The following is a 23,697-nucleotide window of genomic DNA, read 5'->3' as shown; positions in this document are numbered from 1 at the left end:
AAGCAAGAAGAGTTGCTCCTTTTAAGAACACTGATGGCTACAGACTTAAAGAAGTAGCTCAGGTCAGCAACAGAAGGGCCTGTATAAATGAAGGATACACCATGAATGTCTGCAGGTTAAGACCTATTTCTTCCATATGCAAAGTGATTTTATTAAAGTATTTGTATAATCTTCATCCTAATGTCACTTTACAAAAGGAGCCCAAGGGATTCTGCCAGATGTACATCACACAGTACCACCACAGCCAGACATCTGCTGAAATCTGGAGTTCTGTACATGTACATGATCTGTGATGGAGGTCAAAACAAACAAACAAACATCAGAAACATGCAAAATCCTTCACTAACTAAGCACAGGAGTTATTTTACCCAACGAGAAAAACACATGAGCTTGTGTGACTAAGATGGGTCCAGAAAAATTCAGAATCTAAAAAGACTGAGTTGGTTTGTTTTGTCAGCACTGTACAAACACACTAACAGTCAGATGCAGTCAGACCAGCCTTTCAGCTGGAGCTGCCAAGTGTAATACAAGTCCACTGCATTGAGAACTGTTAAGTAATAAAGTACAGTAACAATGACTTAGATCCGCACCCCATGTAAGTCCTTGTAAGACAGCAGTACTATTTCAGGAGGCCTGAACAATCTTGTCTGACCTGGAGATTCCCTCCTGCCCTTTCTGCCAGAAATCCCCTCCACAGAAGATGGCCTTAGCACCAATCTAAATGGTGGACTTGAACTTCATTAGTACCAGCAGAGTTGGCAGTCTAAGAGGCTTCCTACCTCCTGAGACCACCACACAGGGACTGAAGAGAGCCTTCTGCTTCCCACAAGTCTACTGCTGTATTTCCATGGTCATGCAAAGCCCTGAATTTTGTGTTTGCCAACACCTGGGTAGTCTGACATCAAGGCAGTGCTTCAAATAAAACAACAGAAAGTGAAGGATGCAAAGAAAAAAAAAAAAAGTGTATTGAGATGTTACCTGAGCTGAGCAGAATTACCAAGATAGGAGCTAATGTCACTGCTTACATTACCAAGTGTGTAACAAAATTACTGCAAGTTGGTCTGGAATTGTGACAGTGCCCAGGCTCTATACACATGTACACCTCTAACCCTTGCATCCTCAGCAGACACAAAAAAAATTCACATACCTATGCTCAAGCTCTGCTTGCTTGCATTTCTCTATCAGCCTGCTCAGTGCTGACCAACAGGAAGACACCAGTCCTGAGTCAGCTTTCACTTCCTTCCTCCTCCAGGTTACCATTTAGCATAAAATCAACACATGCTACAGCACATCGCTGCTGCTCTGATACGTGGTTTTGGTCAAAGCCTATCGTTTTCTTGCTATACCAAATTAAGAGTCTGATAGTAATTTTTAGAAAAGATCTTGCTTTAAGTTATCTCCTTGTTATTGTTTGTTTTAATCTTTTCTCTCAGGGAAAATTGTGCGATATCTTTCAGTTTTTCATTTGAGACACACAGTATTTGACTCTCACCTACTCCACCCTCAGCCCTTTATTACTGTATTATCTACTTAAGCATGAAATTTTTACATTAACTTACTTTGCAATCAAATATTTCAACAGGCCAGATGGTCTGCTTTACTTTAACTTAAACTGCTGTTCCAGCTTCCACTTCACATCAGGCTTTGTGTGTTTCTTTGAAAACACAAGAACACCCGCAGGCCTACAAAGCCCATCAGGTTTGGTCAAATGTCTGTAAGGGTATGCCTTTAATTTTCTGAAATATTTTCATCACATTTCTCTCTCCTTTAAGCGATCCAAGCCATGTTTTCCAAGTGTTCATGAATACATGCTCACAGTTAACCCAGTTTTTAATATTTCAGCTCCGAACCTCAGATCATAGCAAAAACAGGATCTAAGCTTTCAGGTTCTTTATAGATCAAACAAATAGACTGATCTACTTATTAACAGCCACAATGATGATTTAAGTTTCCACCAGTCATCAAGAGACTGCAGTTCCTTCATTGAATTCTTCTGCTGTCTGCCACTGAAAACATATTTTACTACAGCAAATGTATTTGCAATTATTCCAGACCTGCCAATAGCTCTTGAAAATCAGCCCTTCAGCTAGAGAAGTGTTAAGAGTTCACCCATGAGGCATCCTGGTTCCTTAACCTAGAGCTGATTGATGACAAAAGTACAGCCAGTTTCCCCTGCCAATAAAAGCTAGCTGGTTTTTGTTGTTTTTGTTTTTTTCCTCTTCTTTTGTTACACAGTAGAAGTGCACCCCACAGTCAGGTCAGCATTTCCTGAGTGGTTCCACAGAGCGCAGCTCTTAGGCAACAGCTTCAGACTTCAATTAGAAGCAAAGCACATTTCATGCAAACCTGTGAAATAACACATGCAATATGAACTTACAGGATAACACTTCTTCTCTCATTCTCTCACAGAGTTATCTGCCTCAGTTTTATTTAACAACTCATGCTTCAAACTTGACACAAACGCAACACTTTTTTTTCCTCCATTTTATAGCTAATACCTTTAAAGCAAACAGTCTCCTGAAATAATTCAACATTTGCAAAGCTTTTCAGAGAACCAGAAAGAAAGCACAACTCTCATAACCTACCAGAATAATTTAAGAAAGAATTCCTTAGGAGATGAAGCTTCTTGCTATTGAGTCTTTGTTTCTGTTCATATGGAAACCTGCCTGCAAATGATACCTTTATAAAAAAAAAAAAAAAAAGACTGGCTAGAGCATGTGCTGGCACAGCTATGCAAGCTAATGAAATAAAAGGAGGAATTGCTGCTATGTCGTTACGGATTTCTCCCTTCTCCTCCTTTTAAAACAGTTTCCTGTAGAATCCAAAATCATACCAATTTCAAGAAAGCTGTTTAATTCAGAGAAAGATATCCCTATCCCCAAGCCAGTATCCTCTTGCCTAACAGTTTTCTAACCCATGAAAAATGCACATGGCTGTGTTCTGTAGTCTCTTAAGAGTACGTTCTGTTCCTTTCACCCCTGCTAAGGGCTCTCTCTAATTGCATAACACATTCTGGATCACAGGTCTACAGGCTTCAAGTCCTTATTCTGATAAGTGATTATTCCTATTAATTTGTTAAAAACACTAACACTCAGCTGAGGAGTAGATGTGAATAATGGTCCTAAAGCGTCACACATTAGAAATGGTATTACTGTTAAAGACTAACAGTAATTAAAGACCTGAAGGACTTGAAACTGAGATCTGCATTTTTCATTGTTACATTTCCATCAACTTTTAAGCACTTTTCTATTAGCACAGACTTGGTTCAACAAGGGTTATTAAGAAGAGCTGTTGTGAAGTGAAACAGCAACAATATTGTCTCACTACAAGTATATCAATGGTCCCTAAATGAATAATGGCTCTCTATTGAGAGGAAAACTGCAGTCAACTTAATGGGCAGTTTTCCAGTTCTGGAGCTTAAGAATAAATTATGAGAATCTAACAATCTCTTGCCTGAAAGAGACACACAAAAAATAAAATAAAATAAAATAATAATAATAAAAAAAGGTTAATAGCAGCCAGCAACTGTTGGGGGATGTCAGCTAGGAAAAACCAGTTGAAAGACCCTATAGAAAATAATGAAATTTGAGTAAATGGTGTCAGCATGTGTACATGGAGCATTTTTTCTCGGCTGCCCTCACAGCCCAGAAAGCCAACAGTATCCCAGGCTGTACCAAAACAAGTGTGGCCACAGCAGGTCAAAGGAGGTGATCCTGCCCTTCTATTCTGTGCTAGTGGAAACCTCACCTGGAGTTCTGCATCCACATCTGGCATCCCCAGTACAGGAGAGACATGGGTATGTTGGAATGTGTCCAGAGAATGGCCACCAAATGATCCAAGGAATGGAACACCCCTAACACCCCTCTCTATGAGGACAAGCTGAGAGCTGTGGATTCTCAGCCTGGAGAAGGCTCCAAGGGTGACGTGATAGTGGTCTTTCAGTATGTAAAGGGGAGCTACAGGAAAGAAGGGGACAGACTCTTTAGAAGGCTCTGTGGTGACAGAACAAGGGGAAATGGTTTCAAGTTCAAAGAGAGTAGGTTTAGATTAGGAAGGAAAAAAATTAATTTTAATTAATGTTCAAATCCTCATTACCACTCACTGCTTCAAAGTTGATAGCCTTCTGTCTCCTCCCTCCTAAATGCAACCACACACATCTACTGACCGTTTAAACTCTTTGTGATAAAGCTTTCAGAAGTCAACAGCTACTCCTCTTGCCCAGTACTTCCTCAACTGGTTCCTATTATGTTGCTGTCAAAAAGGACACAGAAAAGCATAGTCCATCAAAAGTAAACTGGAAGTTCAAAGGTAATTATTATTATCTTACAGATTACCCTACTGGGACAAGAATACAATCACAGGGAGAACTTCCCCTTCCCTACTGTAAGCAAAGACCCATACTGCTCCCATTAGCTAATTAGCGCCTGCATTGGCTGCTGGGTTGTCTCCCTTGACTCCATCTACAGACAGGGGAATCAGGTTCCTGCTGACAGATGCCTATGGACAGCACTCGAACTCTGACCGCTTTTGGGCTCTGAAGTAATAGCAGGTAAGTTCTGCCCAGAACCTGGATCTAGAAGTACAAGAGCTTTCTTTATGAAGCAGCCAATAAATGTAGTACAAGAGGTGTTCAGAAAACTGCCCATTCACACTGAAACATGAATAAAAGCAGGGAAAAAAAGAGGGGAAAGAATACAGATGTTCTCAAACCCTTCCTCAGTTTATAAACCTGTTTCTGCTTCATCCCAGACCTTCTACCCCAAAACACATAATTGACTCTAAATGAAAGAAATGCAAGAAGAACCATGCACCAGTCTGAGTTAACATGCTGCTTGCTAGCTGAAGACTTCAGGTCTAAAAATAGCAATCCTCTGAGAAGTTGTTAGAACAGCAAAACGTGGCATATGGACATGAAATAATCTGTAGATAATAGAAAAAAATGGTGAGAATCTATCACAAACAGATGGTTAAATAAAGCCATCTCATCCCAACTTGGAGTAGCAAATATTGCCATCATCATCAGTGACAACAGAGCTAACTGCTCCACATGAGGGTGTCCCCATGTTTCCTTAGATGAACCTGGCTCCCAGGCAGGGGAGAAAGCTAAGAAAGTTGTCTTTTGCAATCTCTGCGTATTCTTCTACCCATTCTGCATCTCTTCATGGTACATCTCCTCAGAACAATGACATTTTTTATTGCTTTGCACTTTGTAGAGGGCAAGTCAGGTCCTGCTGGGTCTTCAGTGAACTTACCACAACATCAAGTGCATGAAAGATCAGTGCAGATGGATAAATGCCCATAGCTTCACCCTCCATAACAGATGTATAGGTCAATTCAAAGACCCTAGCAAAGCAGTCCTGGCCTGTACTGAAACTACATTCTAATGACAGCAATCAGTCCTGAAACCTCAGCTACAGTACTACGACTCCAGCCCAGATAAAAAGGATGAATAAAATGCTTATGTCTTCAAATTAGGATTCCTCTGGAATTTCAGAGACTTGCCTTCAAAACTAGCAGGCTCAGGTGAAATAGCATGCACATACTGCAGCTAAACAGAAAGGCTCCTCAGATGTTTGCAGATCTGAAATTCCAGATGAATCTGGCAGACAGGGCACACAGAAGGAATCTGAGGAGCAGACATAAGGCAAACACCTATGTCAAGAACTCATCGGCATCAATCTTCACTTTCTTCTCTCAAGTTCATTCCCTCAGGAGTAATACTTTGATGCGTGTACCTTTTCTGTGTGGAGGCTCTATCCTGCACCCCCCTTGATTTCCAGATGCCCCGTGAAATTCACTCCCTTCCTGTACAGACCTGTCGTCATGTAGGAAACTGAGGTTTTAAGGAGTACATCTGCAGTTGAAAAAAGAAAAATCTCAGCTGTAGCTACAAGATGGGCCCCTTCTATACTCATTAACAGAGGGAAGAGAGGATTTACAGACAATAGCAGTGGGCAAAAAGCTGGGTCCTTTATATTTTTACCCCTCTTTGGTTGGTTAAAGGGAACTTACTGTAATAGGTAGAAAGACTTGCTTTTGAGCAATCTCTCTTTCCAGAGTAATTCAAAACACAAGTTGGTCCCGAGAACACACTCCGCTCATTCAATACAGCATTTCTTTGAAGCACCCTTCATTATCTGCAAAGATGCAAGTTAAGATCTACCACTCATGTGCTCACTAGCAATGGCAAAACACAGCTTTACCTCAGCCCAAATCCACAGTTCGGAACTATACCATAGAATGCAGGTTATATTCATTACAGAGGTTGGTTCTAAGGCTTCATCCATGTCAGTCAGCAAGTCTCACAAAAAACAAAACAACAACAACAAAAACAAACAACAAACCCCAACACAAAAAGCAACAAAAAATGCTTCTGCTATATCTATGGAAGACAGCTTGCCTTGTTCAGCTACAAACTTCCTACATCAAAACTGCCTAACCGTGAAGACTACAGCTTATCCATTTTCTGAGACTATAACCACCAGGTCAGTCTCAGCTGGGAAACACTGCATCACTGGGAAAACTGAGACAGGCCAGGCCCTTTTTCCACCAGCACAGCAGTTCTCTCACAACCAAAACACTGCAGAGTCAGGCTGCCCAAAACAAAGGAGAAGACACAGTGAAAACAGAGTTAGAATTTACATTTCATTAAAAAGAAACACGAAATCATATTATAAAAAAAAAGACAAACACCCAAAGAACAATAACTGTAATGGTTACTGGAAATGTTTTCTCTTGGAAAAGCATAGCTCCCCAAGGAGTACACCAAGGTACTAATACAAACATTTCACTTCTTGTACAGTAACAGACTGTACTGCTCCAGTATAACAGCAACCCCTCATGGCACAGCGCTCTATGTGATAGAGAAAACATGCTGGGCAAAGCACTTCCCTTTACAAAGAAGGATAAGCAGCACTGAGAATACACACACTACAGCATATGAACACATCAGATAAAATGAGAAATTACTTCTGTAACTCCAGATAAATTGAGTAAGAATTTAGACATGATTTCCTACCAAAAAGAAGTCAGCTGCAGCAGTGCAAAGCAAACTTTTTCACACCTCTGATATTATGCCTCACAGGTACATCTTGAGGGCTTGGCAGATACAACGCTACTTTCAGAGCCTTGCATCTGGACACATTTAGTTATCCTTTGCTACTTTCATCCTGTAAATACCCCCTTCCTTTATAGGCTTTCCCATCTATTCCAGAATGCTAGCAATATCTTCAAGCATCAGACAACGAGGGATTGCAATAATGACTTACTGTGGACATTTCAGTACTATTCTAAGGAAAAACATTATTAAGGTTCTGTCCAAGATTTAAAAAAGTATTAAATGCTGAATATCCATCTATATTTCTGGCACTGATGCCACAGGCAGGAACCACGATAGAGATCAACCTATGCACAAACTTCACTGAAACTTACAATAACTATTTTTTCCTCCATACTTCCTCTATTCAGTCTCAGTGTCAAATCCCTGCCTTGCTCAATGCATACACTGTAGCAGAAACACTGAAAGCAGTTTTTAAGGGCACACACTTGTTTCATCTTCACAGTACCTGCACATGTTCAGTAAGGAACAGAAAAATTTGGAAATTCATTACCATGAATACATGCCACTTAGGCTCAGCAATCAAATGACAAACATTGTATCTACAAGAGATGAAATGTATCACCTGCCAAGACAACACTTAAATAAGCAGCAGTCTTGATCTCATGCAGATTGTTTACAGGCTCTGATTTTTGGGTGCTGAGCACTCAGAGTGCATGCATGCAAACAAGTCGCACACTTCCAAACACACAGAGCATGTATTTAAACCACAAGCCTTCATTTTAGAAGCTGGAAGGGACAGGTTTCAGCACCTGAACTGGAGGCACACTTTTTCTTCTCTCCTTTCTCTTTGCTGAAGGAAAGGTAAAGCATGTTTAAGAGGAAGGAGTGGAGAGCACACAAGGAGATAAGAGCACTTGAAGAAGCTACATAGAATCATGTTACCTCAATATTTTCTAAAAATAACCCTGCAACATGAATAAAGCAGCTGTGAGTAGGTTACTATCTACAAAGAGCCACAAAACCACAGTATGACTTGAAGAGGCTTTGCAGAAGGGAAGGAGCTGCAGCAGCTGGTTTGGATTCTGAAATATGTTCCAAGAAAAACCCATGTGTTCATACCCACAATTTTGCAGAGAGCATCAAGAGAGCCTTAGTGCAGAAACAAGCCCCAGATGAGAACCACACCCCTGCTGACAAGGGAGCAAGGAGTAGACACGGAGCCTTATTCAAATGAACTTTTGTTTTCCTTGTGCTTTCCATGACACTGGATTAAGAAGCACTTTCTGTTGGGTATATTTCTTTCAGCAAGGCCCAGTGGGCCTGCATCCAGCTACAAGCGTTCTGAACGCTTGTGGTTGTTACGAAATTGAATGATTCAGCCAAGCTACATCAGAGAGGGAATGTGTTTTATTTGTTCACAGAAACTCAATGAGACATGGGAGGAAAAAAAGAAAAAAAAGAAAAAAAAAAAAAAAAAAGAAAAAAGAAAAAGGCACAACAAAACAACAAAACAGGATTCAAGAAAGATGCATCCCTACAAACTTCTACTTTAAAACCTTAGCCCTACCAGATTTCAGCAGGCAATACTGCTCCACTTTGTCTCCTTGCATACCTCTGGCTGTTCCATCTGTGCTTCAAAGACTCTTCACCATCTGTCAGGTGATGCAGCTGAATCAACCACATCACTGTTATATCTCCCACCAGCTTTTTGGTCCTTATGTTGCCATTGCCATGGTAAGCAGCAACATAACCTGAAATTCAAGGTCAAAACATGACCTAGATATACCACAAGCCATCTGGGAGATTCCTTCCTTGAGAAATCCTCTGGCTTGGATTTGCACTTCCTCTGTGACCTAAAGCCAAGTCCCAGCTGCAATGCAGGCTCCAAAATGTACTTTTTAAATGTACAGGGGCAAGAACCATCCCCAGAATACTCTGAAGTCAAGATTCCTCTCCATATACCGAGTTCCTTATGGGTTAATCAGCATCACTTGCTTGTATCAGCCTCACATTACTTCAGTCCATAGTGTGGAAAAGTCCAGATCTCTGATATACACCTGCACTGCTTTGCTAAGCACCCTCAACATCACTTCTAAGGAACTGATTAATTTTTTTTCCCCATCTTTCAGAAACTTTCCAGTCTATCCTGCATAAATTATAATGGTAACATAAGTTACATATTTATCAACATGAAGCAAACAACTTCACCATTTACTACACCACTGAAAACTGGGTGTCACTCTGCATGTCTTAATTTACTCTCAGTCAAGAAATTAGCCTCACAGTACAGTTATGTAAACTGGTAACCTAACATCAAGACTGAAAAAAAATAGATATCAAGTGAATCCTGGAAAGACACACGCAGTACAGGCTGTCAAGACCACACATGCTGGAGTGTTGCAGGAAAGATTAAAATCAGTGTATGTACATCACGATTTGGGTCAATCTAAGAGGGAGGCAATCAATTTTGTGAAAACCTGGGCTGACACAGATGTTCGACAGGAAAGCTTGTGTCCTGGAATCACTTATGAGGACACAAACTATGGAACACCAAAAAGACAGAAGAGATGCCAGCACACACCTGCTGCCTATTCTGTATCTCTGCAGAGTCAAGCTTCTGTCACTGGAACCTACCAGAAAAATCAGACTTCAGTGTAGACTAACACTTTTGAGCATCAAGCAGGACTATCCAAGAAATAAGAACAAAGTACAGTATTGACAATGGTATTTACAGGCACATCCCAGCAAGAAAACAGTGCATTTTTGTATGTTTTTATTTTCAAACCATAGTAAGTATTCAGAGGCAACAAAATCTCTAACAGGAAACACACAAAGCCCACTGCTGAATTTACATTTTAGTCACCTTCTACAATCTGCTTCTGTAGTAGCCCACATATTCTAGGAAGCCACAGACCACAGGTTGAAAACTGCCCCTCTACATGAAACCAAACATAAAGAGAAACTAATCAAGAGAAGAAAGAGTCCTTTATTTCTACATCTTCACAGCCAGGGTAAAAACTGAGAAATATGCAAGGCTCTGTACATAGAAGCAATCTTGCTACAGTTATAACACCAACTGACACACAGTGAAAAAGAGAACACAACCTTTAACCACAATGCAGTCTAAATCCTACTACCACCAGGAGACCCCGAAATAGCTGAAAGAGACAACTAAAATGTAATGAGAAAGGCTATAAGATTCCATCACTGACAGAAGCAGCAGCAGGGACACTCTGGAACAAGATGGTTCTCAAACTTGTTCACAGCACTTTTGTTCAGTTGAATGAACCAGAAGCTTTCCCTGATACAATGCTTGCTTTCTCATGGATGTAGTTAGGTGCAGCTTTCAGTCAGTAACTGAGACACACCTTGCACACATCAAGTCACAACTCAGCCTAAACTTAGAAGAATTTTGCACTGGAAAAGACTAAAGCTTTTCACCCATGTTATCACTTGTATCAACTGAACAACATACTTAAGATAGCTATCCTGGGACTTCTGCATTACATGAAAGCTTCACAGCAGTTCTAGTTTGGGAGAATGGCTAACATCCAACTCTAACTGTGGAGTACGTGGATTCAAACACAGGCTCGCTGTAGCTTCAACTTAAGTGCCACATCGGAAACATCAGCTAGTTTTCCCACCAATAATTACAATAAACTTTCTCTACGGGTAAGTACCAATGTCTTAGCTGCTTTCTGAACTGAAATACCGCCACAAATTAGAAATTCTTCCCCTCTAAACTGAAATGCACTCTTGAAGAGACTAAGTACACAGTTCACTTTAATCTGGATCACCAACATGATGCAGTGGGGAAAACAGACCTGAGGAAAACAAAGACAACTAGAAAAAAAAGGCATAACTCAAAGGGAATTGCCCCATGTGACAGAAATAATGCTATAAATGTGCTCTAAACAACAAGATTACACTAGAGCCCTAGTTTTGGAAATAATCCTGCTCTTGAAACAAGCTCTACAAGACTAAATGCAAAAGAATGTCTTAAAGAGCAAAAGCTCACTCACTGCACTGAAGTAACTAAAGCAGAACATGCTAGAGACTTTCCAAAACACTCCTGTACTTTCTGGGTTATTATGTGCAGGTTCCAGTCTCTCTTCCAGGGTAAAAGTGCCTGTAAACGGCTCTGGAAGACAGCACTGTCTGCTTCATATTTCCAACTGTAGCAAAATCAATAATGACAACACCCACTGCAATTATGTGTTGAAACTGTACAGCCAAGTGCACACATACTTAAGATAAAATCACCCTGTGGATTCTCTCTCTTCACAGACAATAATGGAAATCCAGTCACATAACTTCAGCTAGACGCTGAGCTTAAAGACATGTGGAACTTGACAGTCTAAATCAGACCCTTGTAGTGTGCAAGTTAGTATCATTATTAAAATGTTGTATAAAACTTCACCAAAATCTCAATGTGAAATACTGGAATCCTCTAGAGGGGAGGTTATTTTCCTTCCCTGCTGACTACACTATCAACTTTTTCTAATGGAAAATCTACTTATTCCAGATACAAAGGGAGGAAAAAGTGCCAACACCAGAGTTGCCTATGAGAGCTGCAGCAAGAAAAGAAATTAAGCTTTCATGTTGGTATAGACCTCTTTTTCTCAAACTACTCATATAACAGATTCAAATAACAAGCATTTCTTCACATTGTCACAAATTAATTCAGTGGTGGCACAGACTCAGGTAACAGGACCTACAGTCACAAATTAGCTCCAATTCCTCAAATTCACAGGGTTTTTAATTGAGGCAGAACAAAGGTGGAAGCAGAATTCTGACAAAAAAGAGCAGGGCAGTCCTACTGAGGAGGGCAGTTTGCAGTGGCCCTCCTGGAAGGCTTTATGCTCAGCTGATAAGGTACAGCTACACCAACATGAAAATCACTGCCACCAGCAGACATTCTGGCCCATGGGCCAGAACACAGAATGCAGCTATGTTCATCTAAATAACAGTGTTCAGCAGGAAACAACAACAACAACAACAAACCACCCAACCACTCAGATCCATTCACTCCTTCCTCTTCTCTTCCTTTGGTCACTTTGGACCTGGACCTCTCTCAAAAGCAAGGGTCACTCAAGCATTCAGCATGGAAAAGGACCAAACTAGTTCTCCCCGTAAAAAGAAAGTGCCATACATCTAAAGTTCCCCAGACACTCACCTACTCCCTCTCTGCTTGTCTGGAGAAGAATACACTAGTCAATCAAAACAATTATTAGATTGCATGCAAGGACTCTGTGATAAATTTCTCCTTACCTCTAATTTCCAGAGAGCCCTGGCAGTGGCCTTTCAATATGTAAAGAGGGGTGAAAAGAAAGAAGGGGACAGACTCTTTAGCAGGGTCTGCATGGACAGACCAAGGGGAAATGGCTTCAAACTAAAAGAGGGGAGATCTAGGTTGGATATAAGGAAGTTTACAGTAATGGTGGTGAGGCACTGGAGGAATGGGTTGCCCAGAGAAGTGGTGGATGACCCATCCTTGGGGACATTCCAGGTCAGGCTGGACAGGGCTCTGAGCAACCTGATCAAGCTGTAGGTGTCCCTGATCATAGTAGAGGAATTAGACTACACAATCTTTAAGTGTCCCTTCCAACTCAAAGGATTCCCTTGTTGTTTTATGAAAGCTGAAATACTTCTATGGAAATGTACGATATCAAACTTCCAATGGAAAGATTTTAACTCCAGGATGAAACTTCCAAGGGAAACTAAAGAAATGGACTCTGTTTGCTGTCTAAGTACCAGCATCTCTCTAAAGCAAGCGATCAGAGAAATCTCAACTACAGTGCAGGATCCCACAGCTTTACAACTCCATAACTTCTTATATAAATACAGTCCTGTTACTCATTCATCCCCTTTTCCAGATCTAACCGATCACTTTAGAATCATATCAGAAAAGACAACAAGACAGTACCACCAGCCACTCTGCAAACTGCAGAAGCACAAAATGGCACAAAATGCCAAAGACTTCTTAAGAAAGATGCTCAACTGCTGCAGACTGACACACACAGCTTGGATCTCAGAAAAAATAAATAAATAAATAAATAGAGAGAGAGAGAAAGAGAGAGAGAGAGAATTGCTCTCTGATTCAAGTACTTCTGGAGTGGAAAAGACATTGAATAGCCTGCCCATTTCAACTGACCGTGTAGCTACAGAGTAGCAACAAAGTCCTAACCAACCAAGGTGTTTGCAAAATATTTACACAGTAGACCTGCCTGCAAGTCATATCGCATTGCTGCAGTAAATAAGTGAAAAATACTTGGTATCAGGGGTAGGAGCTAAGAATCAAAGATGACTTCAAAATAGCGAAGGGTTACAACAGCAAAGCCTTTAGAAAAAGGTCTTACAAGGCTGCCATCCTAGGGAAGACATTAAATGGAATTTGCTAGATCTTTATTCCTAATTTCACTTTAGAATTTTGTGCATCTTTTGGTGTTAATGTTTAACAGGTTTACAAGTTTCTTTAGCAATGGACAGTGAAGTTTCTTTGACCTAGAGCCTGAAGCTGTAAATCTTCTAGTACTTCACAGCCAATAAGATTCTAACCAGAACAGAAGAAATGGACAACAATCTTAGAAAATAAAAATAAACAGCTTTACTACCAGATGAACTTATTTTCACCATCCCAAGGAAACAAAACAGATAGAGAGTAAGAAAATCACAGTCCTACAGCAACTGGAAAAATCTCTTACATACCCTTAGATCTCTAACCAAAAAAAGCCCACATTTTCCTTGGGCACACCTCACTTGCCGACCTGTGCTAACCAAAAAAACCACACCACATCTGTGCTTTTAGTACATCTGCCTCCCCCATATTTCCTGCAAAAGGCATATTATGGCATCTCCTACAGCTCTGGCACATGCACCAATCCTTGGAATTGCTGGCAAACAAGTTATTACAGCACCCTTCTTCAGCATCCTCTACCTGTCACATATGGCAAAAGACACATCTAAAATCAAGGGAGAAAAAGTAAAAATCATATTTGGACAACTGTACATATCTTAAAAAAATCAGGGCTACTAACTCTTTATAATACTTACAAGAGATGCTAAGATGTGCTCTCAAAACACAGTTCTCCACGCACTTGACATCTGTAACAAACCAGTTTCTTGGGAAAGTTGGTTCCTGAGCGTTTTAGAGTGAAGCATTATTTTCCCTTCCCTAATGCTGTGAAGTTTTCCTTTCATTCCTTCAACATTACATAAGTGCTTTTCATTTCCTGAACAAATCTCAGAGAAAGCTGGGATATTTGTGGAATAGCTCATTAATTCATTCATAAATCTAAATATTTGGCTCATTTAAGCATGAGAAAACTTCAGGATCCCATCAGTGCATTTTCTCAGAACTCGCCTTACGTGGTTCTGTGAGCTGGAAGATAAGTGACCCATTCTTTAGGCTGCTTTCTGTCCCTCGTCTCTACATCAGTTTCTGAGCTAGTAACCACCACTTTGATAATAAATGCAGCCTAAAATCTATTTCACTACATTTCAGTTTGCTGTGATTTGAGGCAATATTCTCCTTTTCTATAAATTTCTTAGATTTATTTTTTTTTTAAATAGCAAACTGATGAGAGAAAAGGGCAATGCGTTCCACAATACACACTATTGCATATCCTGCCAATAGCTTTCCACATGCTTTCCAAAGTTAATTCAAAATCTCTTCCCTGAGCACAAGAGGCTTCACTTTCTCACACACACACAAAAAAGTTCCCTGTAAAAAGAGTGCTTCAAAACTGTTACTTCTACTTCCAGACCACTCTAACTGAAAAGCAGTGGTTTTCTTATGTATGGGCTCCACATTAAAAGCACACACAGGGAAGACTGTTTCATGTGCCAGAGTAAAACTTCTCTTTTCCAAATCCATACAGCTCAAAGCTTCCCACTGTGAAGGATTCAGTACCTATGTGTTCACTGTAAATGTTAATGCAAACATGAGTTGCAGGATACAGAAAGGCATATTCCGAGAGAAGGATAACATTGTCTGAACTGAATGAGTTAAATCCTAACAGCCCTTGCAGGGACTGAGTAACTACTATAATAAAGGGTCAAAACTAAAACACTAATAATGCATCCTTCATAACTAGAAGACCCTTTGTTCCAACACTGATTGATGAACATCAATTTCTGGCACCTGTAAAACTACTTAAGTTATGATCACCATGGCCAGCACTTCCACATCTATCTCTTCCAATAAAGGGTTCACAGAGAAAAATGCATACTGTGGGTAAAGTAAAGACTAAAAATCATACCTTCAGGACTGAACGCTTTGTATTACATACTCCCAGATGTGGTGAAAGCAGCAGTCTGTAGCAGAAATGGCAGTATAGGAGATGCAGTATCTTACCTTTCACCATTTGCATCTCAGCTAACTATGAGAGTGGATCACAAACCAGCGACTACCAGAGCTGGGGTTGGGCTGAGTAATGCAAAAGCCACAGAAGATACCTGCATTAGTGCATGTGGTCAGGAGCCCTTTCAGTATTTAATCAGATGCCAGTGGCCTTCCACATAGGCTCCGTTAAATCATCCCACTACACACAACAAAACGATAAGAGCATTCCCTCAAAATCTGAGCAATGTTACAAAAAGATTAACACCGATATCTGGAGGCAGGCCTTTGGCTTTGGAAATGTAGACTCGGTTTCTCACCCTGGAGAGAAAGAGAACAGGATTATTCAGTTGAAGAACTGACAACTATTTATAGATTTAACTTTGAAAAAACTTCTCTCAGAAATAGCAAGCCAGAAGCCAATTGCTGCCTCAACCCTTTCCAGTAGAAAAAATTCCCAGGAGTCTTCACACACTGTTCCAAGGTTGCTGGAGTGCATATTGTTCCACATCATCTTGCCAGTAATTCACAGGACCACTTTCAGTCACATGGTGGAGAGGAAAAAGGAAAAAATTCCTTTCTCCTCAAGGATTTCACTTCCATAACATCTCTAACAGTCCTCTGCTATTCTTTTATTTATGAATAGCAGGGTGACGCCCGCACCCAAATAGCTGGTTTATATCTACCTTTATCAAGTCAACATGAAGACTACGACTACTCACCTAAAAAGAAGGAAGCCCACTTCATCTGTTGAAAATGAAAGCTCTCTCTATCTACTTCCTAACAAAGATGAAAACTTTTACCTACTGTCTCCCCCGTCCCCACCTTATCTTCTTGCCTAGCTCACAGACATCACTAGTATAAAGGAGCTTACTTGGATGCTCAAGTTTTCCCATGCAGTTCAGTTGTTTCTACTACTTTCCTACCACCACTTCCATAAGGCCTTCTCTTGAGCTGGGAGCAGCCCACCAACTAAGCTGGCTGAATGGCTAGACATCTTCTGTGGCTCTTGCAGAAAACGTCAGAGTTTAAGGCAAGTCAAAGATCTACACCATGTTTAATGCTGCTTGTACAATGTACAACGCTAATGATGTACAATGCTCTCATGAACATTCACCTCATTGACTTTCATGGCTTGGCATGGAACCAAGTTAGCCTATTACAATTCAGCTTAAATACATAAACCTGTTGATGGTGAATCAGAAAACAGAATCCAAACAACTGTTTTAAAACCAAGAAACTGTGCTAGTGACTACAAAGAAGAAAGAAAAGAGAAGCTATTGCTTTCAGTATAAGGAATGTAGAAAGGTAAGACCAACAATTTTCCAGAACTGCAAATTCATTTATTCCATAAGTTGTAGTAAAGGAAAGGAACTATGTGGCCTGGGTTGTCTATGAAGTTGATGCAAACAGTCCACAATCCTCTTTTCCAGCCCATGTAATTAGCGTGCAGTTTGAAGTGACTGTATTTCTGGCCCTTCAGAGCAAAGGCTCCGAATATTTACTCCTGGGGAAAAAGCAAAACCAATCTGCTAAACTTCATGATTGATTTTTTTCCTCATATCCATCAGTCACTAGAAAATTCACAGCAGGCATCCATATGACGAATATCACAATTAAGAATTCCAAGCACAGTAACTGGTTGTTGTGTCTATTTCCTAATGAATCCCTTGGCAATTACTACCTATAGCTGTAGCCTGAATGAGTACTCAGTGAACCAATAAGAGCAGAAACCTGCTCCTAATGATCTAACTTTTAATGCTTTTTTTGCAGCTGAGATACAGCACAGCAAATACATTTTTTTTCAGCTTGATAAACATGCTTGTGGTATTTCTTGAAGCAGATGCTGACAACTGTCACCGAGTTCTTTAAGCTCCCTAGAGGCTGCGGAAACGTTCAGGGTATGGTATTCTTTAATCTCAGTTTTTATTCTTGAGCCTAAATGCAATCAAGTTGCAATGAAAGGGTCTCACTCAACTGTATGAATAAGCAAAACCACCGGAGTTCAGGCAGGCCCTCCAGCAGCATGGCATTCTGCCAAAGGCCTCTCTTCAGACCAAGACATGACTTCAGACATGACTCGTTATTAGTAATATTGTAACAGTGCTGAGAGGCCCTCACAAAGGCTGCATTCACACAGCCAGTCCAAAACGCACACAAGATAGTCTTCCATCAGTGTTTACACCCTGATAAAGGGAAAGCTAACTTACCACATGTGCAACAGATCCATTTCCACCTATTCACTGGTCCTTAAACTGTTTAGTTTGTGCTCCACAAGTTTAATTAAACAGCAACACATAGCTCTGTGCTACTTTCTGTTCAACAGCCCTGTCTCACGTACCTCTACCTGTAACATTTCTCAGAGCTGAGTGTTTCTCCATTTCCCTTCATCTCTTTGCATGATGTTTCCCTCTGACCACTCTGCCAGTAGAGATGGTTCTGCTTCCTCCAAGAGAAAATGCCAGACCAGGTCACTAGGGTAACAGAACAAGCGCCCAGATGAAGGTGCTCAGGGGAAACAGACTAAGTTGCAAGCTCTGCTACACTGCCTAGGCAAGTGCTGGCACCACACGTCAAGAGGAACACCTATCTTCTGATGACTACTCATAAGCAAAAAGCATGCAATTCAGTAAGATACCACAGCATATGCTCCAGCTCCAAAGATCCCAAGAAACACAGCAAGACATCAGCTCCCCTCCTTCCCCACAAACACCTTCTGGCAAAGCAATGCCCAGTACATACAGATAAAAATCACAGATGCTATCCAATTCGTTGACAATGGCTTCAGAAAATGTGCTATATAATACAGTATTATTTTACTGCATCACTTCATTTTACGGTTTTTAAGGCAAAGTCAATTTGAAATAGCTTCAGTTGCAGCAAATAAGCTTTATAATAGTAGAAAATGCGTTCCAGATCTAAGTTGTGTGTTCACACTGAAAGGATTTGTAACTCCCAAAAACAGATGTCAGAAAATGCTAATATCTGGTGTGATGCTGATTGAATAAAGTTGAGCTTCAATGGGTTTCAAAACCACCTTGGAATGAATTTATTCATTTGAGAAAATTATAAATGCTTGAAGTGTTATTAATCCAAGATTCAAAATAGTTCACTGTGGTTCTATAACTCTACCCCTTATTTATGATTCCCTGCCCTGTGCTACGTGAAAAACCTTCCAACAGACCACTGGGGCAGATCTCCAAAGTGGAGCCAACACTATTTAGAATTCAAACAACAAAAGTTTCAGAGATGTGAAAAGCCAAACAAGATTTAGAATGATTTTCTAAATGAAAAAGGTTTCCTGTATCTGCAGTATAGTATTGTCTGCCTTAAAATATACTTTCCCTTTTAAGAGATGCCACAAAGATTCAAGCAAATTGATTTAAATGCAATGAATCATAAGAATTGTACCCATCCTGCAGAAAAAGGAAGAAGAAAAATTAACTGTCCCTGAATGGCAGCATCCTAAATGGCTTGAAAAGAAACAAGAGGTAGCATTTTCCAACTCCCCAGACACTAATGAGAAGTCACAAACAGCAGCGTTCCATACAAATCCCATTTTCAGTGCTGCTGCAAATGGCCAGCGTTGCAGTGACACCTTTCAGCTGAATTGACCGTAAGAGCAATTTAACATCATAGAGTGACAAACTCCTCATAACAGGCAGCATTAGGTAGACAAGGAAATAAACATGATAGGAATCAACATTTTTCTGATTTTTTTTTTTTTATTAAAGTACTGTTAAAAAAGAATACACTAATGGTGCACTGCACATTTGAAAACAATTCTGCTTAAGTTAAACATTACCATAAAAGTCATCAACTTACAAGGAAAGTGATTCACATTGGAAATCATTCCTAACTCAGTTTAGTGAAGTTCGTGTAACAATTGCCTGCCCAGGGAAAGAAACCCACTCACTTACAGACTTAATGGGGTAATATTAGAGAAAAAAACCAAAGCAATTACCAGAATGATACATCATTAATCTAGAGTACACTAGCTAATAAAAAACACAGACGTGCATATAATTAGTATTGATGAAATAATACAGGGTTGTAAGCATCGCAGACAATAAACCACTTAGTGACAAATATTCATATTATATCAACAAGAAAAATAATCAGAAACAGGCTAAATTTAGCAATTACACGTGAAAGAAATATTGCTACTGTTTCATACTCTAATTTCAGTTAGGGAAAGAGGACCACCTTACCTCAAACACAGCCCGAAGAGAGACAGCAACACCATACCTACATCCTTTCTTAGTTCTCTCAAGAGGGATCTAAGAAGAAATACAACATAGCAAGTAACCATCTTCCCTGCAAACAGCACGTGCTCAGGGGGCAGCACGCTGCCCAGTAAAGCATGCTGAAAATAAGTTCGAAAGAAAAAAATAACTCAATAAATCACCACCACCACAAAATAATAATAATAATAAAAATCCTTTCAAAATAAAAGAGCAAAGAACTTAATATTTGAAACTCCCAGTAAGGTTTATTACATTTTGAAGGAGAATCAATAATTAAATCATATAGACATAACTGCGATGTGACCTTACTATTTTCAGTAAAATATTATTTTGGTATATTTGTCTACAGAATAAAGATGGCAAATTTGTGACAGAACTCAGCCACAAAAGACCTGAAAAGACTCCTACCCCTGTAGTAAGCACACATGGGCTCAGATGATACAACCTCACTTTTTCCTGCAGCAGGACAGCGCTTCCTAAAGCTACACTCAAATGTTAAATGCTTTGGTCAAGAGTTCATCCACTGACCTGCAAAGAAAGCCCTGCGTTCAGCTCCAACATTTTACAACAGCAAACAATTAAAAAAAAAAAGGTTTCACAGAATGAACTGTTAAAAAAGCAAATCCTCACATAAGCTTTCCCCAAGGGGGAAGAAATATCCACAAGGTTTAAATTGGCCAGGCAGATTTAAGAGGAAGCGGAAAAAAAAAAAAAAGCAAAGCAGCTCTTTCTGTTGCGTCAAAGAGCCCACTGTGCAATAGGAACAGTGAGCGGAGTTGTTAAACTGGCAAGCTTCTGCTGAAGACAGCTTTTCAATATGCTCTCAGCATCGTCTCCCAGGGCTGGCTGGAGACAGTCCCACTCCTCTTATATGAGCTACACTCCTTCAAGAGGCAATCGCTCTTAAGGACAGTTTCTATAAACATGCTGTTCAACTGGTTTTGCTGCACAATAAGGGTAATTAGGCACATACCTGCATTCACCTACCAGAATGTCATGTTCTTGGGGGGAAATGCAGGCATACTTAAAGCAACGACCATCAGCCCAGCTTAAGAGCAGGATGCTACTGATGACAGATTGCTGGCTAGAACTCTGTTCTCTGCTTACACCGTTCAGTGTGCTGTTAGAAAGCAGTTTTGAAAGATGGTACTGACAGAGACAACCTTGGTGCGATTCCATCGGGATGCTGTAGTCCAAGCAGTGTTTGCTGACTCAAAGAAATCAGTAGTCGTGCTGCTGATTACCTCTGTGTGTACTGCAGAGCTGTGGCTACCAGAGGGGAACTGATCGCCCCTCCTGGGAATGATCACTACATGACAGAAGACATAAGAGACTGAGGCAGTGTATTTACTGTGAGGACAGCATGGGAACTGGGCAACCTGGCTAGAGGTGAACAGAGCCACAGCCATCAGGACATACAAGGATCTGCTACACAAACCTCAGCATATGAGAAAACCACCCTGCATCCCTTCTTCCACAATCAATGCAGATCTAAGCAAAGGCATTCAGAGCACAGGTTGACCTACTCCAGACTGTCTTCATCTGATCAGCTGAACCACCTTCTGGGCTTCTCTAACTATAAAGGGAAACTAGGATGACTTCTCAATTGAAAGAAGGTTACAGACACCAACACACTGAGGTGAATACCATGCCAAGCAACAAGGCCGTGCCCACCTGTGAAATGCGTGCAGAAAACCTGCAAGGAGCAGAAGAAGAACAGGTCAAAGACCCCATTCCAAATACAAACCAAGGAACAGGCTTTTCAGCACGACTGCAGATTAAAAGCAGATTTAAAAGCAGTACAAACATATGGCTGGATAGATTTTCATTATTATTATTTCTAGATCTTTCAGAATTGCCACAGATATGAAGAGCCTGAACATGAGGGAAAGGCAGCAGGAGAAAAGGAAGTATGTCCAGGAGATAAATCCGCCTTATGTTATTTCTTTACTAATATGTCTTCTACAGGAAGAGTCTATCCATCTGTTTCAGCTACTTTCAGGTTAAAATGAAATCCTCCCTTAAGAAGTGTTTTCATAAGGAGCACAACACATTTTTTTGGATACAGTACAATCAATTTACATATGAAAGATGCCATTTTCTAAGCCTTGTCCCTGCTAACTGAATGCAAAGTCCCTTTTGTGCAGCAGAGACGCAGCCAGCATGCTGCTACGTTCTGCTCACACCCCACCCGGACAACTTACCACTTGCCAAGCTCCAGCCGTAGTGTCACTTGAGTCATGTGAGCGTATCTTCAGCACTGTGAGTGCGGTGATTAATAATCCTGTCCATGTCGCAGGGAAGAGAACCAAGTCTGGTTCCACATCCCAAAGCTAACAGCTAGACGAGTGTTCCAACATCTCTCATAATAATTACACCCACTCTTAAGACTGACTAAACCTTCCCCACTATAAATACAGACTGCACACAGCTCAGTGCTGTCATACTGCAGGCTGAGGGAAACTGATCCCATTTGCTTTGTCTGAAATGGATTTTTTTTTTTGTTGTTGTTCATCTTGGGACTGTAAAAGTGCAGTTATTTGCGCTGTGAGCACATGGCTAAACCAGATGCCCTCCTGATGTCCTCTGCAGCTTAAATTATTATCATTCAGATAAAATTGGGCCAATTAACAAGAACTGCTTTCAGCTATTACAGAAATGAAGTGGACCATGGCCAACTCTAGCATTTCAAAAGCCAAACTTGGATTCAATTCTAAAGACTACAGACAGCCCCAGAACCAGACACCTTCATCTCAGGAGAAGCCACCAGATCTGCTGAAAAACATATATTTGTACTGACATTGCCATCTGTCATTAACAGATACCAGCCTACAGAGAGCTGCACTGGATCCCAACAGTCCCATCCAGTTCCACTCGTGGATTCCTAGTCTCCTTTTGTTCCTCTTTCTGGTTCATCATTCAGCAGTTTAATCTGCTATCTTTCATCACCAAATGTAAGATAAAACACTTGGTCTCAAGCCTCACGTTCTCAGTGCCTGGCAGCCTAGACAGCTCTTAGCTGTAGGAAACTGCTCTGCACAAAGCCAATGGACACCAAAACGCCTTCTACACAACCTCCTACACAAATTCCGCGCAGACCACATTTAGTATCTCAAAAATCCCCTTCTCCAAGGCCTCACTCAAAATACTATGGAATTGTATGCTTGTCAGATCTTTTCTGTATTGATACAACGACTTTAGAAAGGAGAGCAGATTCTGTGTTCACCCATGCCAAAACCAGCCTTGATCTCTATAGGCCTAAAGAAGACATGCAGGACAGTAATTACCAGGTAAGCCAGAAAAGAATGGATAACCATCTGCTGGGATTATACTAAGGAAGAAATTCCAGAAGTGAAGTAAGACAATACAAAGCCTTCTGCCACTGTTCAGAGCCACCTGAACACCTTCTGAACATTCTGTATTGACTGAAGGGACACAGCTGCATTAAGAGTCTCAGCTGTAGCGCAGACAGCTTGATGCGCTTCACTCAAGGTCTGCAATACTGCCTTTGCATACCATGTAAGCCTGTCCCTGCACTGTCTGCATCAGCAGCACTGACTGAATCCCCCACGTTTCATCTTCGCCACTGACACCTTCAAGAAACAGGACGATCTTCCCAAACAACACCAACCTTCACAGCATCAGATGACTAACTTGCTTCAAGGTCAGCACTGTCTGTTTCCTGCTACAGCAGATCACAAAGCCCCTTCCTGATAAATAAGGCTTATGTAGGCATTCCAGCTGGGTCTCATATTCCTGCAGGAAGGAGGCTGCACACACTTCCAGTCAGATGGCTAAGATATTGAGACCTTCAGCGTGCCCTGCATTGTTCTCATCCAAACAGCACAGTCTGTATGAGAACTTGGGAGAGCCACTCCAGGTGGGGAGGAAGAAACGGGTCTCAACCCGACAGGACTAGCCCAGCCCTGCCACTATCTACAGGCTTGAAATAGAAGATGAGTACAGCCAGCCACTGGCACATCAGTGGTTCCAGTTCAGCAAAGTAACAGCCCCAAATCAGAGGGCTTAGTAGGGACCTCTAGAGATGG

General features: G+C 40.9%; 1 protein-coding gene across 3 annotated transcripts in view; it reads right to left on the bottom strand.

The window, feature by feature from the left end:
* CSGALNACT1 (chondroitin sulfate N-acetylgalactosaminyltransferase 1) overlaps positions 1-22,125 on the bottom strand; it is a 42,799-nt gene extending 20,674 nt beyond the window's left edge. The window contains exons 1-2 of one of the 3 annotated variants that reach the window (XM_072334890.1): positions 21,853-22,125; positions 19,613-19,681 (exon numbers count right to left, since the gene is read on the bottom strand). The gene's annotated coding sequence lies outside the window, so the exon portion shown is untranslated. Of the gene's footprint in view, positions 1-19,612; positions 19,682-20,056; positions 20,106-20,176; positions 20,398-21,852 lie in introns of those variants that run through there. The other 2 variants (XM_072334888.1, XM_072334891.1) reach the window with 2 other exon arrangements.
* Between the last annotated feature and the right edge of the window lie 1,572 nt (positions 22,126-23,697).

This window comes from Excalfactoria chinensis, chromosome 4, assembly GCF_039878825.1.
Source record: "Excalfactoria chinensis isolate bCotChi1 chromosome 4, bCotChi1.hap2, whole genome shotgun sequence".
NCBI lineage: Eukaryota > Metazoa > Chordata > Aves > Galliformes > Phasianidae > Excalfactoria > Excalfactoria chinensis.
The sequence above is the reverse complement of the archived record's forward strand: the minus strand, read 5'-3'. Positions and strand labels throughout refer to the sequence as shown.